The sequence below is a fragment of the Chenopodium album genome, chromosome 25, assembly GCF_948465745.1.
Source record: "Chenopodium album chromosome 25, dcCheAlbu1.1, whole genome shotgun sequence".
NCBI lineage: Eukaryota > Viridiplantae > Streptophyta > Magnoliopsida > Caryophyllales > Amaranthaceae > Chenopodium > Chenopodium album.
The window spans coordinates 6,815,225-6,833,698 of NC_137858.1; the positions used below are offsets into that span (position 1 = coordinate 6,815,225).

Below are 18,474 nucleotides of genomic sequence, written 5' to 3' on the forward strand. Positions count from 1 at the left end.
ACACCTTCTAACATTGATGTTGAGTGTTTAGTTCCCATTAACAACATTTTAAAGGTGCAAATTGCCAAATTCACCTCACAAAATATGCTACATACCTTTATTTCCTATTATTTACAATAGAGGTGTTCGATTTTATTTATGAGACATAAAATATTATTTTGTTACAAATACAAATAATAAGAAACGTAGATATTAATTCTATTAAATTAATAATACTTTCAAAACTATGGAGTTTAAGAAATTTTATTTAAATCACCCTTCTGTTAAAATTTTAAACAATACTTTACCAAAGACATGAATACCACAGGGACAACAGACTGAAAATAGTTTAATTAATAGGAAATTTTGACATTTGCTACCACTAAAAATACCCTGTTTCAGATTTGCTACCGGATTAAATTTTTTTTTACTTTACTACCACCCAAATCAGAGTTTGTTAAAATTAACTACCACTTAACGGAATCCGTTAGGGTTCTGTTAAGTTTATTAAAAAAATAATAATAAAAATAATTTAAAAAAATAAAAACAAAACCAGCCACCCTCAATAGCTAGCCCCTCCCATTAGCCACCGCTCCCCTCTCCCCCGCCGGCGACCGGACCGACGCCCCTCACTCTTTCCAGTTGTCTCTACCCCTTCTTCCCTGCATCTACCCCCGAAACCCAGCTCTATATTTCCCTGCATCTACCTCACTCTCCCCAGCCGTCTCTACCCCCTCCTTCCCCGCATAAGTAAGAAAGACAACAGCTCGAAAATTTTGAGCGAGCGCTCTGAACAGGTGGTCGTTAATGGTTGAGCGGCTGATTGAAATTGAAATCGAAGCGCCCGCTCTGTATTTCAATTGAAATCGGGATAAATTGAAGCTTCTTGTTGGCTGTTGTTTCGTGGGTTTGACTGGTGGTCGCAGGTTGAGCGGTTGATTCCAGGGTGTTGGTTTGGCGGTTGGTTGGTGATTGATTTCAGTGAGGAGGGGATTGTTTGGGTTGCGATTATCGTGCTGGGGAAACAGGTGAAGGTGGTGGGCCGAATTGGTGAAGGTGGTGGGCTGTACTGCGGCTTGGTGTTTGAGATGCGGGGGGGTAAACAGATCTGTAATTGGGGCAGGCCGGAAACGGAGGGGCTGAATTCATGGAGAGGGGGCCGATGCCAGCGGAGGCTACGTAGGTGGGGTAAAGGAAGGGGCCGTGGGGTCGCCGGCTCCGGTTGAAGCTTTTTGCGCCGGCCACCAGCAGGGGGGAGGGGTGGCTGACGGGGAAGGGGTGGCAGTGGGGTGGCTAAAAGGTGGATTGACGGTGATTGGGCCTAGTAACAGAAATGGTAACGGATTAAGGCATCGGGTAGTTATTTTTAACAAACTCTGATTTGGGTGGTAGTAAATTAAAAAAAAAAATTTAAACCGGTAGCAAATGTGAAACATGGTGTTTTTAGTGGTAGCAAATGTCAAATTTTCCTAATTAATATTATTTTTATAACATCTATCTATACTAATATACTAAAGTAATCCCCAAAATAATTATTAGCTAGATTACACGTGTCAACACCATGTTAAATATTTTCCATTTTTTTTATTTGTTTTCAATTTAAGCGATTTTTTTTTTTAAATACATATTGATAATTGATTTAAATAAAAAAGAGTTTATTACATATTGATAATTCTAGTCATTGATAACTAAGTAAATAATTATACAAATTTTATTTTCATATTATGCATAAAAATAATCCAACCATGTATTAAGTGAAAAACCCGAGCAAGCTTGGGCATTAACTAGTTTTATTAAAATTAATTACCTACTGTGAGTAAATAAAGACAACATTACGCTCACATAAATTACATAATACGTTGTAAAAGTAAATAACTTGGATTAAATTTAACAATATCTAATACTCGTACCAAATTCTAGGAAAAGCATGAGAATTAACATCATTACATCTAAGTAATGATATCATTTATTACATGGTAGAGGTAAATATTTGAAGGAAGTCGATTATAATTAAGGAAGCAATTTGAAAGATAAACCAGAGCCCTCAAGTTTTTCTTGCATGAGTTTATTCATCTTTTCAACCATGGCGGGTGTGAAATGATTGGTCCAATCTCCGACCTCCCCTTTCCTAAAATAGCTCTTCTTCTCAAAGAACTTGTTTATTACACCACTCTTATTAACCTCCTTCATATTCTTAATGTTGCATAATTCTATTATTTGAGTTATGACATCTTCACTTTCCTCTTGAGAAGAAAAGGGCATACCTATAAATTCCGCCACCCTCTTCAATTGAGGTATGAGATCATCTTTTAAGTCTTCATACTTAAGAAATAACACTTTATCAGGTCGTTCTAAACTCATCCTCCAAAATCCAAGAACATGCTCAAAGTAGGGCCCATACATGAATTTTCCTTCATAAAAGTCTTCAAAATAATCCTCAAGAGATGTTACAAAATCTTTATTTTCTATCCTTTTCACATACTCCAAGGCGAAGTAATAGAATGAAACAAGCGTGTCCAAAGGATTTCGACAAATATACAGAATCCGAGACCTAGAAGCCTTAATAGACTCCGGAAGGGATGTTTAGGAAACATGAGTGCTAAGAAGCCTAGGCGACTTAAGCTCATTAAGATGATGTGGCTTAGGATAGGCAAAGGCTTGGTTATACAAATCACTCTCAAGGTTGTGTTGAAAGTTCTTGATATAAAACAAGAGTGTTGGGAAAAATAAGAGAGAAAGAGAGAGAGAAATAAATGGAAGGGGAAAAGTCCCACATTGATTGGGGAGGAAGGTTTTTCCTTGTTTTTATAATGTAGTGCTTTAGCACTACTTAGTTGAGTGAGTTGGAGGTGTGTGTTACTCCACACACACGCGCGCGCGCGCGCGCGCCGAGCCGGGTCGGGTCGGGCTCGGGTCTTGGGGAATGCGATGCGCGGGCGTGGGTCCTTGTTATCTTTTTGGAGAAATTTTATTTCCCTTTTCTTTGTTAAACAGAATATTCCTTTTTTGTCTGTTGGGTTTATTCTTTTCTGACTGTTGTGAGAATTAATCAGCCATTAATTCATTGATTGTAGCTGACTGATTAATTCCTTGTTTCTTGCCTCAGTTGTTGACTGACCAGATTAATCTGGTCGTTTTCTTGGCCAGATTCTTCCCACCTTTCATGCTTTCCGTTTTTCCTCTTCACCCTATAAATATTCGGTGGTTTTCTTAGCCAAAACACACAACACAATCAGTCTTCTCTCTTCTCTAAACTTATCTAAATACATGTTCTTTCTGTTCTGTTTTCTGGGCAAGTATTCTGAGTTCCAGTCGGGTTTGTGAGTGCACATAAACTCCGGCGCTGTGCTTATCCTGGAGGGCGACCGCAATTGTCTACTACACCGGGAGGTAGCGCGGAATCGTCTTTTAGGTCAGTGGTTCTCCACGACGCGGCTATTGTCAGTTTGGTTCACGCATCAAGAGATAAGTTATTTCTGTTTTATTGCTTATTAGTATAACAATCTAAAAGACGACTATGGCTTCCAAATTCCTTGTTCCTGATATGTCTAAACTAGAACCTCTTGATGGAAAGAATTATAAACGTTGGGCTGTTAGGATGCATTTTTATTTGGAGCAGATTGATGTTGCATATGTTCTTGATGATATTGTTGAACCTGTTGATAAAGATGATTTGTCTGAATCTGAGATTAAGTTTTCTAAGGATGATAAAACTTGTAAGGGCATGTTGTTGCATTATATGTCGAATAGTCTGTTGGATATTTATATGGGTTTCTATCATGCTAAGGATATTTGGGATGCTTTAGAGAAAAAATATGGAACTGATGATGCTGGTACTAAACGTTATTGTGTTAGTAAGTGGTTAAGTTTTCAAGTTGTTGATGATAAGCCTATTATTGATCAGATTCATGCTTATGAGAGTATTTGTATTAATATGGCTGCTGAAGGTCTGTCTATTTGTGATACTACCCTTGCTATTGTTCTTATTGAGAAACTCCCTCCCTCTTGGAAGGATTTTCGTAACCAACTCATGCACAAAAAGAAAGACCTAACCTTAGAGGAACTTGCTGCCCACCTCAAAATTGAGGAGGAAAACCGTATCAAAGACAAAACCCCTTCTGTTTTCCCTTCCTCTTCTTCTGCCAAAGCCAACCTTGTTGAACCCAAATCAAACAACCAGTCCAAAGCCAAAAACAGTAACCTTAAGCCTAATGGGAAAATTCAGAAGTACAAGTTTAAGGGAATCTGTTATGAGTGTGGTTTGACTGGTCACAGGGCTAGAGATTGCAGGGTCAAGAAGAAGAATGGGCAAAGTCAAGCAAATCTTATTGAGGATTCTGACGTTATTGTTGCTGTTGTTTTAGAAGCTAACTTTACAGGTAATGCTGCTGAGTGGATTGTTGACACTGGAGCTACCAGGCACATCTGCGCCAACAAGGACATGTTCACTACCTATGACAAGGTTGAAGGTGAAAATGTCTTCATGGGCAACTCAGCTTCTGCTTCTATCCAAGGCAAAGGGAAGATCGTTCTCGCTCTCACTTCTGGAAAATTGCTTACTCTCACTAATGTTTTGCATGTTCCAGAAATGCGCAGGAATTTAATTTCTGGCAGTTTGCTCATGAAAGCTGGACTGAAGCTCTCCTTTGATTCTGATAGATTAGTTCTTACTCGCAATGGGGAATTTGTGGGGAAGGGCTTTTGTAATGGGGGGCTTTTTACTCTTGATGTTAAAATTGACACTATGAATAAGAATGCTAGTACTTCTTCTGCTTATATTGCTGAGTCTATTGATTTATGGCATGCTAGATTAGGTCACGTTAATTTTAATTATGTTAAAAGGCTTAAACACTTAAATTTGATTCCAAGTTTTTCTAAAACTGATTTTTCGAAATGTCAAGTTTGTGTTGAAGCCAAATTTACTAAGAAGCCATTTAAATCAGTAGATAGACAGACTGAAGTACTAGAACTTGTTCATAGTGACTTAGGTGATTTTAATAATCACGAAAGTAGAGGGGGTAAAAAGTATTATATTACTTTTGTTGATGATTGTTCACGTTTTTGTATGGTTTATCTTCTCAGGTCTAAGGACGAAGCTGAGGAAATGTTCCTCAAATATAAAGCTGAGGTAGAAAACCAGCTGGACAAAAAGATCAAGAGGGTTAGGAGTGACAGGGGTGGGGAGTACAGCCCTGACACTCTTAAGGCATTTTGTGAGCAACTTGGCATTGTTCATGAGACGACGGCTCCCTATTCACCCGAACAAAACGGTATAGCTGAAAGGAAAAATAGAACTTTAAAGAATATGATGAATTCTATGCTTATTAGTTCTGGGCTTCCTAATAACATGTGGGGGGAGGCTATTCTTTCTGCTTGTCATGTTTTGAACAGGGTTCCTCACAAGAAGCTTGACAAGACTCCATACGAAATATGGAAAGGTCGAGCGCCAAACCTGAAATACTTGAAAGTGTGGGGGTGCCTAGCAAAAGTAGGCATACCTAGCTTCAAGAGGGATAAGATTGGTCCCAAAACTGTTGATGCTATTTTTATTGGCTATGCTTATCAAAGTGCAGCTTATCGTTTCTTTGTTAAAGGTGCTAACAATTCTTATGCAGGTGGTCATATCATTGAAGCAAGAGATGCTGAGTTCTTTGAGAACATTTTTCCTTTGAAAATGTCTCCTTCTAATGATAGTGAATTGCATGCTAGTAGTTCTGTTAGTTTACCTATTGCTAATGCTCCTATTACTAACGATGATTCTGTTTTGGAGCCAAGGAGAAGCAAAAGGGCAAGAAAGGAAAATAGTTTTGGTCCTGATTTTATTACTTCTTATTTATCTGAATCTTCCTTAATTGATGATGATTTTGTGCATATTTTTGTTTTGGAAGATGATCCAAGAACCTATGATGAGGCAATGAGGTCAGTTGATGCTGTATTTTGGAAAGAAGCAATTGATAGTGAATTACAATCAATTCTCAATAATAACACTTGGGAATTGGTTGAACTTCCTAGAGGTTGTAAGCCCATTACTTGTAAATGGATCTTTCGGAAAAAATTAAAGGCCGATGGATCCATAGACAAGTATAAGGCAAGGATAGTGGTAAGGGGTTTTACTCAAAAGTTTGGCATTGATTATTTTGATACTTACTCCTCTGTTACTAAAATTGCAACCATTAGGACTTTAATTGCTCTTGCTTGCATTTTTGGTCTTGTTGTTCATCAAATGGATGTCAAAACTGCATTTTTGAATGGTGACTTGGATGAGGAGATTTACATGGTCCAACCTGAAGGGTTCGTTGTTCCAGGACAAGAGGAGAAGGTTTGTAAGTTAGTCAAGTCATTGTATGGGCTTAAACAAGCTCCAAAGCAATGGCATGACAAATTCGATAAGACTATGACTAGTAATGGTTTTCATGTTAATGAAGGTGACTCTTGTGTTTATTTTAAGCATGATAGTCATGGGTGTGTAATTATTTGTCTTTATGTGGATGATATGTTGATTTTTGGGACTAACTTGGATCGTGTAAATGAGACAAAACAGTTTTTGAGTTCGAATTTTGAAATGAAAGACATGGGTGAGGCAGATGTGATTTTGGGAGTAAAAATCAAGAGGACTCCAAATGGCATCTGTCTTAATCAGTCACACTATGTTGAAAAACTTCTTAAAAAATTTGACTCATTTAATGTCGATCCAGTTAAGACTCCCTATGACCCAAGTTTCCACTTAAAGAAAAATAATGGTAATCCAATTAATCAGTCTGAATATGCTAGAATTATTGGTAGTGTTATGTTTCTTATGAACTACACTAGACCTGACATTGCTTATTCTGTTAGTAGGTTGAGCAGGTACACTCATAATCCAAGCAGTGATCATTGGATTGCTCTAAGGAGGTTGCTTAGGTACCTTAAGGGTACTATGGATTGGGGTTTGCACTACTCCAAATTTCCTGGAGTTTTGGAGGGTTTTTGTGATGCCAACTGGGTATCCGATAATGATGAAGTTAACTCCACTAGTGGCTATGTCTTCACCCTTGGGGGTGGAGCCGTATCCTGGAAATCTTGTAAGCAATCTTGTACTGCTATGTCTACTATGGAATCTGAGTTTATTGCTCTTGAATTGGCAGGTCATGAGGCAGAATGGTTGAGGAACATGCTTGCAGATATTCCACTGTGGGGGAAGCCAGCTCCTTCAGTTGCACTTCATTGTGATTCGCAAGCTGCTATTGCTGTTGCACACAACCATGCCTATAATGGGAAGAAGAGACACATCCGTTTGAGGCATAAAGCCGTCAGAAATTTGTTGTCTGAAGGGGTGATATCACTGGACTATGTTAAGTCCGAAAAGAATGAAGGAGTTATGTCTTCGATAAGTGCAATTACTAGATATATCATAGGATCACAGTTATGGAGATAATAAGTTCATACTATAAGGTTGCCAATGTCTGTTGCTAGATTTGACAATTGGACTTTGGGCTTGTCAAATGGTCCAAAGCCTTATAGGATGGATCCTACAAGGTCACACACTAGAGTATTGGGTTAAACAAGTTGAAGGCCCATTATTGGGCCTCATGAGTATATGACACATCTTATGTTTGGGCTTGGAATGTGAGTAGAGTTCAATTAGGATTTGGACATGGTTTTATTTCTAGATATGATCTATAAATATAAACCATACCTAGGGTTGCATGACATAACATTTTGACACACTGTGAAATTGTCAGACAAGCAACCAAGAGATCCCGAACCCTAATTCTCTCTCTCACTTTCGGCCCTCCCCTTCTCCTCCCTAGATCCGTGCGTCTCCCCTCCATTGGTGGTGCGTGTGGTGGTGCGTGGGTGGTGTTGCGGTGTGCTCGTGACTCTAATCTCCGTTGAAGGTTGATTGAAGCGTTCGATCACAACTAACTAGCATTAGTGGAGGTTTTAATCCGTGCTCGTGGACTAAGTAGAGGAATCACACGTGGGGTTCTTTATCTCCCTATTGTTCTTGCTCGATCATCGTGGAATCACGCTCCAAAGGTATAATTCTTACTTCTTTATGTGTTATGCATGAGATCCTTGGTTTGGTGCTATATGAATATGATTCATGTTAATTCCGCATTTAGTACCTATAATCTCCTACAGTGGTATCAGTTAGCCTCTTGCATCTACATATATTGAGTAATAATTCTTTGATAATCCACAATTTTAATTCAATTAGGAGGGAGAATAATTTAATTATGAGTCAATTGTTATTTTAAATATGATTTAACAATATAGAATCATTAAAGGTGTTTAATTTGCTCCATATTAGCCATCCATTGATCCGAATTTTGCCCCAAAGTATTCGAAAAATTCGAACCCCTAAACCCTAATTTTCGAAAATTTCGAATTTTAACCCTAATTTGTGAAATTTTGTGTTTAAATTTTGATTTATTTCGATGGTAATATGTTTTAAGGAATTTAATCTATTTGATTACATGTTAAAATTATGAATTTTTCATGATCAAATTATTTAATTTAAGTGTTAAATTAAATTGGGGATTAATTTCATCAAGAACCCTAATTTCAAAATTGAATATGATTTAATTTTGGGATTAATAGGACCACATAAAGTTTAATTGATTTTTACAAAATATGTTTTGTTTTAATTAATTAAAAAAAAAAAAAAAAAAAAAAAAAAAAAAAAGAAAGAACAGCAGCAGCACCGCGGCTGGGTGGCGCTGCCACGGTGGTGCTGCTGCTGGTGGTCCAGGAGGGAGGGGGCGGGGCTGGGTCAGGCAGCAAGGAGCAGCGCAGCAGTGCCGCAGCCTTGCGTGTGCTGCTGCTGCTGCTGTTCCTGCGTTACTGCAGGGGCAGCAGCCACCGTGGCCGGCTCCGGCTGGCCACACCACGGTGGCTGGCGGTTTTTTTCAAAAAAAAAAATTTTTGTTTTTATTTTATTTTTAGATAAAATCAGATTTCAAAAATTTTAAAAGATAAGTTTAAATTTTGAAAAGATAATTAACAAAATTAAAGTTGTTATTTTTGTTAAGTTTGGATAATTATGGAGCAAAAGATTCTATAAGGATAATAATTGATTAAATAATGTGATTATCTCATAATTATTTATGGATAATAATTGATTTAAAATATGTGATTGACAAGTAATTAGGATAGAATTCCTAAATTAGTTAGGATAATCATGGAAAATAAATATGATTTATATTCCATATTTTCAAATAAGATTTGATTCTATCTCATACCTAAATTAAAATATATGATATTTTATAATTGGTCATGATTAATATATAATATTATCTAATTACAGTAATTAATTAAAATATGAGATATTTATAGCCATGTTTCCTTTATTATAGACATTCGATGTTGTAGTTTAGGAAAGCATGATGAGTGATTTATTATATGGCACTTTATAATATATGATATTGTTTATTGCTATATATAGACTAGTATGGCCCATAGATTCTAAAATACGATCTGCGCATCGTGAAGTATTTTTTGTAATCTAAATACGGTCTGCGTACCGTTGAGTATTTTTTGTAATTTATTTTATTTTATTTAAGTAGTAGATAGAATAGAATAAATTTACAGGTTGCAGTTGATCCAAAAGCCAATGAAGTGAAGGCCCAATGGAGCAAGATGGATGAGATCCATGAAGATCCGAGTGGGAGCATTCTACTTTATTAGTTTTTCCTTAGGATTAAGGGGCCATACTATGTCATGTTTTATTGCATTAGTAGATTATGCATGTTTAGGTTTATTTATGTTGCTTGATGATGCGTTAGAGTTCACTATATAATCACAACATAATAAATCTAGATCCCAGAAATATTGATACAGCTTTCCCAATTAAAAACCCGACGAAAACCTTGATCGTTTGTGATGGGTCGGCCTCAGCAGAGCATCATAATATATCTTGGGGAAGTGGGGGTAGGACCGCATAACTACACTTTTAATTGGTTATATTCAACAAGGTTACCTAAAGATCAGTTTAGAACCTTGAAGCTAAGAGTAATAATTAAACATGTGATGGATTAATTATTCAACCAAGAATTACAAAGAGTTGTAATCAGTAAAGAGTTTACTCACCTTGAAAATGTAATGGTTGATGGCAGGGCCTCAGTCCGGTTAATTATTGCACAAATAAAGGATCTTGGAATCATTTTATTCAATAGGGATCATTTAAATATTGAATAAAATGCTTTAAAGTTACCAATAAAATATTACTTATGGTACTTTAAATTTATTAAACATTATTATTGAATTTTGCCTCGTTTTGTTTTTTTTGTTTGTAGATGAATAACTTATATGACAACACAGATTTACCAATGAAACTCAATTTAAGGCTTAATCTCAGAAACTACAGGCAATGGGAGGGCGAATTGAGAAATGTTCTCACAAGCTTCAAGCTTGATGCTCGCCTATATGTACCCGTTGAGAACAAGTGTGCTCCTGGTCAGGACCCTGAAATGCATGCAAAATTAGTTTTGGATGCAATAAAGGTCAAGAACCTTATACTGGAATCTATTCCAAACTGTTGGTATAATAGGTTCAGACGGTATGAGGTGACCAACTTATATCAATGTCTTCGTGCTATCTGTAGGGGTGGCATGGGGGCATTGGGTAGCGGAGGTGTCAATGATCCAAATGTAAGAGAGATCGTTAACTCGATCCCTCAGATTTACTATTCCTGGGCTGACAGTTTAAGGTATGAGACTTACCGGATTCATGGTAAGATAATGGCAAAGAAACTCTTGCCTGGTCAGTCTGTGAGGAACCATGTTAATGAATTGGTTGATATGATCAACCAAATGGATGTCCTCGGGAAACCGATCGATGATGATTCTGCACGTGACATTATTTTGTTCTCGCTCCATGCTGGTTTTGACATTGTGAGACTTTCTCATAATGATGAGGGATCATCAGCGAATTTGATCAACATCTTACTTAACCATGCTGAGGAGTACCTGATAAGGAGAGATTGCCAGTGCTTCTATTGTGGTGGATGGCAAGTCCATACACCAGGGTGTCCCCATTATACACCAGTGAAAACAGAAGGTAAGGAGTTACTTGATGTTTTTGTTGTAGAAATTAATCTTACTTCATCTTCCACTTGGGTATTTGATACCGGTTGTGGTGCTCATATCGTCAATGACGTGCAGGGCTTGAAAGGAAGTAGGAAGCTAGATCCAGGAGAAGTAACACTTCGAGTAGGAAATGGAGCAAAAGTTGCTGCACTTGCTATTGGGAGTTATCATTTGAGACTACCTTCTGGATTAATTTTAGTACTTAATAACTGTTATTTCGTTCCCAGCATTACTAAAAACATTATTTCAGTTCCAGTTTTAGATACTGAAGGTTTTTCATTTGAAATAAGAGACAAACGTTGTTTTATTTCGAAAGAAAACATGTTATATGCTAATGCTAAGTTAATTAATGGTTTGTATGTTTTAGAATATACAACTCATGTCTACAACATAGATCATAAAAAGCAGAAAACAGATGGTTCAAACCCAACTTACCTATGGCATTGTAGGCTTGGACATATTAACCAAAAGCGCATCCAGAAATTACATAAGGATGGACTCCTTTCTTCTTTTGATTATGAATCATTTGAAAACTGTGAGTCATGCTTGCTTGGGAAAATGACTAAGTCACCCTTTACGGGTATAGGTGAAAGAGCTAGTGACCTTTTGGGGCTCATACATACAGATGTGTGTGGACCAATGAGTTCAAAAGCTAGGGGTGGATTTAGCTACTTCATTACTTTTACTGATGATTTAAGTAGATATGGTTACATTTACTTAATGAAGCACAAGTCGGAAGCCTTTGAAAAGTTCAAAGAATTCCAGAATGAAGTACAAAACCAACTTGGGAAGACAATTAAGGCACTACGATCTGATCGTGGTGGCGAATACTTAACCCAAGAATTTGATGAACATCTGATTAATTGTGGAATACTTTCACAATTAACCCCTTCAGGGACACCTCAATTAAATGGAGTGTCAGAAAGGAGAAATAGGACTCTACTTGATATGGTTAGGTCCATGATGAGCTTTACTGATCTTCACATATCATTCTGGGGATATGCATTAGGAGCAGCTGCAAGAATACTAAACAGAAGCCCATCCAAAGCTGTAGAAAAGACTCCATATGAGATATGGAATGGAAGAGCTCCAAAGTTGTCTTTTCTCAAGATTTGGGGATGTGAAGCCTATGTAAAACGTTTACAAGGCGATAAACTACACCCTAAATCAGACAAGTGTTTCTTTGTGGGCTACCCCAAAGAAACAAAAGGGTATTACTTCTACAATCGCGAAGATGACAAAGTGTTTGTTGCTCGCGATAGTGTCTTTCTAGAAAAGGAATTTCTATCTAGAAAGCCAAGTGGGAGTAAAGTGGTTCTCGAAGAAATTCGAGACGAGCAACAAATGGATGTGGATAACACCACATCAGAGGCGAGGGCGCATGAAACGATTAATCATGCGTCGGAGCAAGCTAATTCCACCAGCGAGACTCCTATCGCCCCACTTGAATTTAATTCATGCGAAAATCTTCAAGGAGTTGGAGAGAAAATTTCTACTGTTGCTCCTACCCCACGTAGGTCTGCCAGAATCAGAAACAAACAGTTTGTCGATGTTCTGTTAACTGAGGATTCTGAAATCTTCTTATTGGAGAATGAGGAACCCACAACCTACAAGCAAGCTTTGGTGAGCCCCAACTCAGATAAATGGCTTGAAGCCATGAAATCCGAAATGGAATCAATGTCTGAAAATAAAGTGTGGACCCTAGTTGACTTGCCTAATGGGGTAAAACCCATTGGTTGCAAATGGGTCTACAAGATTAAAACAGACAAGGATGGAAATGCCTACATCCATAAAGCAAGACTAGTTGCAAAAGGGTTCAGACAGATTCATGGTATTGACTATGATGAAACTTTTTCCCCAGTAGCAATGCTTAAGTCCATTCGGATTCTTCTAGCGATTGCCGCATTTTTCGATTACGAAATATGGCAGATGGATGTCAAAACCGCATTCTTGAATGGGTTCTTGAAGGAGGAAGTGTATATGACACAACCTGAGGGTTTTGAAGATCCAGAAAATCCTAGTAAGGTATGCAAGCTTGAGAAATCCATTTATGGATTAAAGCAGGCATCCAGGAGTTGGAATCTTCGTTTTGATGAAGCGATCAAAAGGTTTGATTTTGTCAAAAGTGAAGAGGAACCTTGTGTATACAAGAAGTTTAGTGGGAGCAGCATAGTTTTCTTAGTCTTGTATGTGGATGACATACTTCTCATGGGAAATGACATACCAATGCTTGAGTCAGTCAAGGAATGGTTGAAGAGTTGTTTTTCCATGAAAGACTTAGGAGAAGCCGAATACATATTGGGGATAAAAATCCATCGAGACAGGTCTCGAAGGATGATTGGATTAAGTCAAGAGACTTATATTGATAAGGTTCTTGATAGATTTTCCATGAAAGACTCTAAGAGAGGATTTCTCCCCATGTCTCATGGCATCACTCTCAGTAAATCTCAGTGCCCTAAAACGGCGGAGGAGATGAGACGAGTAAGTGATAAACCTTATGCTTCGGCAATAGGATCAATCATGTATGCCATGATTTGTACAAGGCCGGATGTTGCATATGCTCTAAGCATGTGTAGCAGGTTTCAGGCAAATCCAGGAGAAGCACACTGGACAGCTGCCAAGAACATCCTTAAGTACTTGAGAAGGACTAAAGAGATGTTTCTAGTGTATGGTGGCGAAAAGGAATTGGTTGTCACAGGTTATACGGATGCGAGTTTCCAAACAGACAGAGATGATTTTAGATCTCAATCTGGATACATTTTCTGTCTGAATGGAGGAGCAGTGAGCTGGAAGAGTTCGAAGCAAAGCACTGTCGCAGACTCTACAACAGAATCAGAGTATTTGGCTGCTGTTGAAGCAGCTAAAGAAGCAGTTTGGATAAAGAAGTTCCTGATTGAACTGGACATTGTACCAAATGCTCAAAAGGGAATCGAGTTGTTTTGTGACAATAATGGTGCTATTGCTCAATCGAGAGAAGCTAGGTCACATTTCAAATCCAAGCATGTAGAGAGGAAGTATTACCTCATTCGAGAGATCGTTGACAGAGGAGATGTCAAGATGTGCAAAATTCACACGGATGAGAATATCGCTGATCCACTTACTAAACCCCTTCCAACTCCAAAGCATGAGAAACATGCTAATGAAGCTGGATTGAGGCGAATGATGTAATTAAAAGTTGTATTTTGTTTTGAGAAAATAAATTACATATGTAATACATTCATTTGCAGAATTATGTTTAATCAGAAATTCTATTATTTCTCTTATTTAATTATGGTTTTAATATTAAATAAAATGTCCAAAATAATTATGGATTGATGGGCTCATCAGGTTATCTATCTGATAGAGACCTGGTGTATGAAACCCCACAGGTGAACAAAATCCACATATTATTTGAGTTCCTAGTTCGAGATCATTAAAGCGGACATAAATGATTTCAATGAATGGACTAGCATGTAAGATTGATTGGATAGCTCGGTTTCATGGGCTATGGGAGCATAGTGATTAGGCTCGGTCAATCACATGGATATGCATGAATGATGCAGGATCGAACTATAGACCTACTTTGAAGTTCAAGTATAGAACTTCCGGATATATTAGTGGATTCCTTTGACATGAGTGGAACACTAATTCTATTCAATGATTGTTTTGACTGTGGTACATTCAAACGTCTTACCTTAACCGGAGATTATAAAGGATGTTTCCCGGTTACTTCATGAATTGAGTGGGAGCTTTTGTTGCCACAAGATTGGATTGAGTCTACCTATTTAATTGAGAATGTGTCTTGGCCCCTTGAAGAGGGAGAATTCAGAAAATGCATGGCCGTGCTCAAATGGATTACATTGTAACCATTTGTTTTGTAATTCTAACTCAGTTTTCAAGAAAGATTTGTAGATTAATATGATCACGACATGAGATACAATCATATTATCAAATCGACACACATTGACTTAAGGAATTTGAATATTGTGCACTTGTCTCAGACAAGTGGGAGATTGAAGGAGTTATGTCTTCGATAAGTGCAATTACTAGATATATCATAGGATCACAGTTATGGAGATAATAAGTTCATACTATAAGGTTGCCAATGTCTGTTGCTAGATTTGACAATTGGACTTTGGGCTTGTCAAATGGTCCAAAGCCTTATAGGATGGATCCTACAAGGTCACACACTAGAGTATTGGGTTAAACAAGTTGAAGGCCCATTATTGGGCCTCATGAGTATATGACACATCTTATGTTTGGGCTTGGAATGTGAGTAGAGTTCAATTAGGATTTGGACATGGTTTTATTTCTAGATATGATCTATAAATATAAACCATACCTAGGGTTGCATGACATAACATTTTGACACACTGTGAAATTGTCAGACAAGCAACCAAGAGATCCCGAACCCTAATTCTCTCTCTCACTTTCGGCCCTCCCCTTCTCCTCCCTAGATCCGTGCGTCTCCCCTCCATTGGTGGTGCGTGTGGTGGTGCGTGGGTGGTGTTGCGGTGTGCTCGTGACTCTAATCTCCGTTGAAGGTTGATTGAAGCGTTCGATCACAACTAACTAGCATTAGTGGAGGTTTTAATCCGTGCTCGTGGACTAAGTAGAGGAATCACACGTGGGGTTCTTTATCTCCCTATTGTTCTTGCTCGATCATCGTGGAATCACGCTCCAAAGGTATAATTCTTACTTCTTTATGTGTTATGCATGAGATCCTTGGTTTGGTGCTATATGAATATGATTCATGTTAATTCCGCATTTAGTACCTATAATCTCCTACAAAGAACATTGCGGATCCGTTAACTAAAGGCCTATGTAAAAAACTAGTTTTGGAAACATCGGAAGAGATGGGGCTAAAGCCCGTTGTATGAATTGTGAAATAATGAACTCCTACTCACTATGAGTTCAAAGGGGAACGTTATGTAATAATTCGGAAGCACATTTTCATTTTATTTGTCCATCTCTAGATGTTTGTTTTGTGCTTAGCTACATATGAGAAGGAGGTTGAGCATACGGCTCTTAATGAACCCATATCCATATTTTTGGAGGTGTGTTGTAGCTCACACTTGATGGAGTTCACCTACTTAGGTGTGGAAGTGTGGCCGCTTCCTATGAGTATTTCGTGGGCTTATACTCTAGAGCACCTATGAGCATCCAGGCTGGACGTATGGCCAGTATAATGCGTCATCTTTATTCGCGGAATTTCAGAATATTATACATGTTCAATTGTGTGGCTCAAAGTGACGGGTCCCTCACTCCCTATTGAGTTCAAGACGTAGGTCACTTGTTAGGTGAGGGATCATAGCTTGATGTCCACTATGTGTTAATTCAAGTCGCGAGACATTGACACTTATGCAATTGTTTTGTTTTGCCTAGAATTCATTTTTCCTTTCTTTCTTTTTCATATCTTCGAACCTGTGGGGGATTGTTGGAAGTTCTTGATATAAAACAAGAGTGTTGGGAAAAATAAGAGAGAAAGAGAGAGAGAAATAAATGGAAGGGGAAAAGTCCCACATTGATTGGGGAGGAAGGTTTTTCCTTGTTTTTATAATGTAGTGCTTTAGCACTACTTAGTTGAGTGAGTTGGAGGTGTGTGTTACTCCACACACACGCGCGCGCGCGCCGAGCCGAGCCGGGTCGGGTCGGGCTCGGGCCTCGGGACTTGGGGTCTTGGGGAATGCGATGCGCGGGCGTGGGTCCTTGTTATCTTTTTGGAGAAATTTTATTTCCCTTTTCTTTGTTAAACAGAATATTCCTTTTTTGTCTGTTGGGTTTATTCTTTTCTGACTGTTGTGAGAATTAATCAGCCATTAATTCCTTGATTGTAGCTGACTGATTAATTCCTTGTTTCTTGCCTCAGTTGTTGACTGACCAGATTAATCTGGTCGTTTTCTTGGCCAGATTCTTCCCACCTTTCATGCTTTCCGTTTTTCCTCTTCACCCTATAAATATTCGGTGGTTTTCTTAGCCAAAACACACAACACAATCAGTCTTCTCTCTTCTCTAAACTTATCTAAATACATGTTCTTTCTGTTCTGTTTTCTGGGCAAGTATTCTGAGTTCCAGTCGGGTTTGTGAGTGCACATAAACTCCGGCGCCGTGCTTATCCTGGAGGGCGACCGCAATTGTCTACTGCACCGGGAGGTAGCGCGGAATCGTCTTTTAGGTCAGTGGTTCTCCACGACGCGGCTATTGTCAGTTTGGTTCACGCATCAAGAGATAAGTTATTTCTGTTTTATTGCTTATTAGTATAACAGGTTGTACACAAGCTCTTGTGGATGATGGGTGAGTAAAGGATTAGGATGTTTTTTGCGGTTAACAATTGCAAAGAGTAGAGATTTTAACCAAGTTGTGCCGGTTTTTGGAAAGCCAGCAATGAATAAATCACTATCGAGCAACAAAATGTTTTTGAAAGGTGAGAACATTTCTCAAGATTGCAAAATTATGCATGTACCAAAACCCCTCATACTTAATTAGTACGAGTAATGAAGAAGGTATGCCACTCATGGTACACTTTGGAAGGGATTGAATTAAATTTTCAGCTTCTTCTTCATGGACGTATATATCGTCCATTTTATCATTTTCATTCATAGTGAATAAGTTTGTATTAGGAAGAAGATGATAATTTGTATATGTTTGATTTCTCACCACACCAACTCTTTTAAGTATATATAGTCTCAAATCTCAATAGAACCTTTTAGATCTTAAATAAAATTAAATATGGTCCATAATCCATTGTACATTTGTAGTTATGTATTACAGTAATAACTAATAAGCATGCCTGCTACGAGCCTACGAGTACTAGACTTGGGGGAAGTAGTAATGAAGGAATGTTAATATGTAGTTATGCATGTAGAAATACATGACAAGGGGAATTTATGTAATTACTATGGTAAATATATATATATAGGGGGAGGCTCTCGTGAGAATTTATCTTATGTGAGAATTTTTTTCATATGTGAGAACACTCTTTATGTTCTAAATTTTTACTCTTATGTTCTAAATTTTAAATCTGATGTTCTAAATTTTTCCTTAGGTGTTCTAAATTAAATCAAATGTTCTAATTAAGTACTCACATGTTCTAAATCATAAATTAGTTAAGTTTGATGTTATAAATTTTAAATAACTTGTTCTAAAATTTTAACTTATATGTTCTAAATTTTAAAACGTGTGTTCTATAATTTTTAATTATATGTTCCAGATTTTAAAGCGTATGTTCTATTTTTTTTACTCGTATGTTCTAAATTCTTTACTCACGCTTTCTATATTCTATATCAATTTGTTCTAAATTTTTATTCACATGTTCATAATCTTAAATTAGATGTTCTAAATTTTACTCATATGTTTAAAATTTCATAAAACAAATTTTATAAATTTTTAATCACTTGTTCTAACTCTTAAATTAGATGTTCGAAACATATTACTCACACAAATGTTC

At 37.6% G+C, this 18,474-nt stretch overlaps 1 pseudogene; it reads right to left on the reverse strand.

Annotated features, from left to right (window-relative positions):
• Positions 1-1,987: 1,987 nt before the first annotated feature.
• On the reverse strand, positions 1,988-17,627 carry LOC145614262 (cytosolic sulfotransferase 5-like; annotated as a pseudogene).
• Positions 17,628-18,474: the final 847 nt, after the last annotated feature.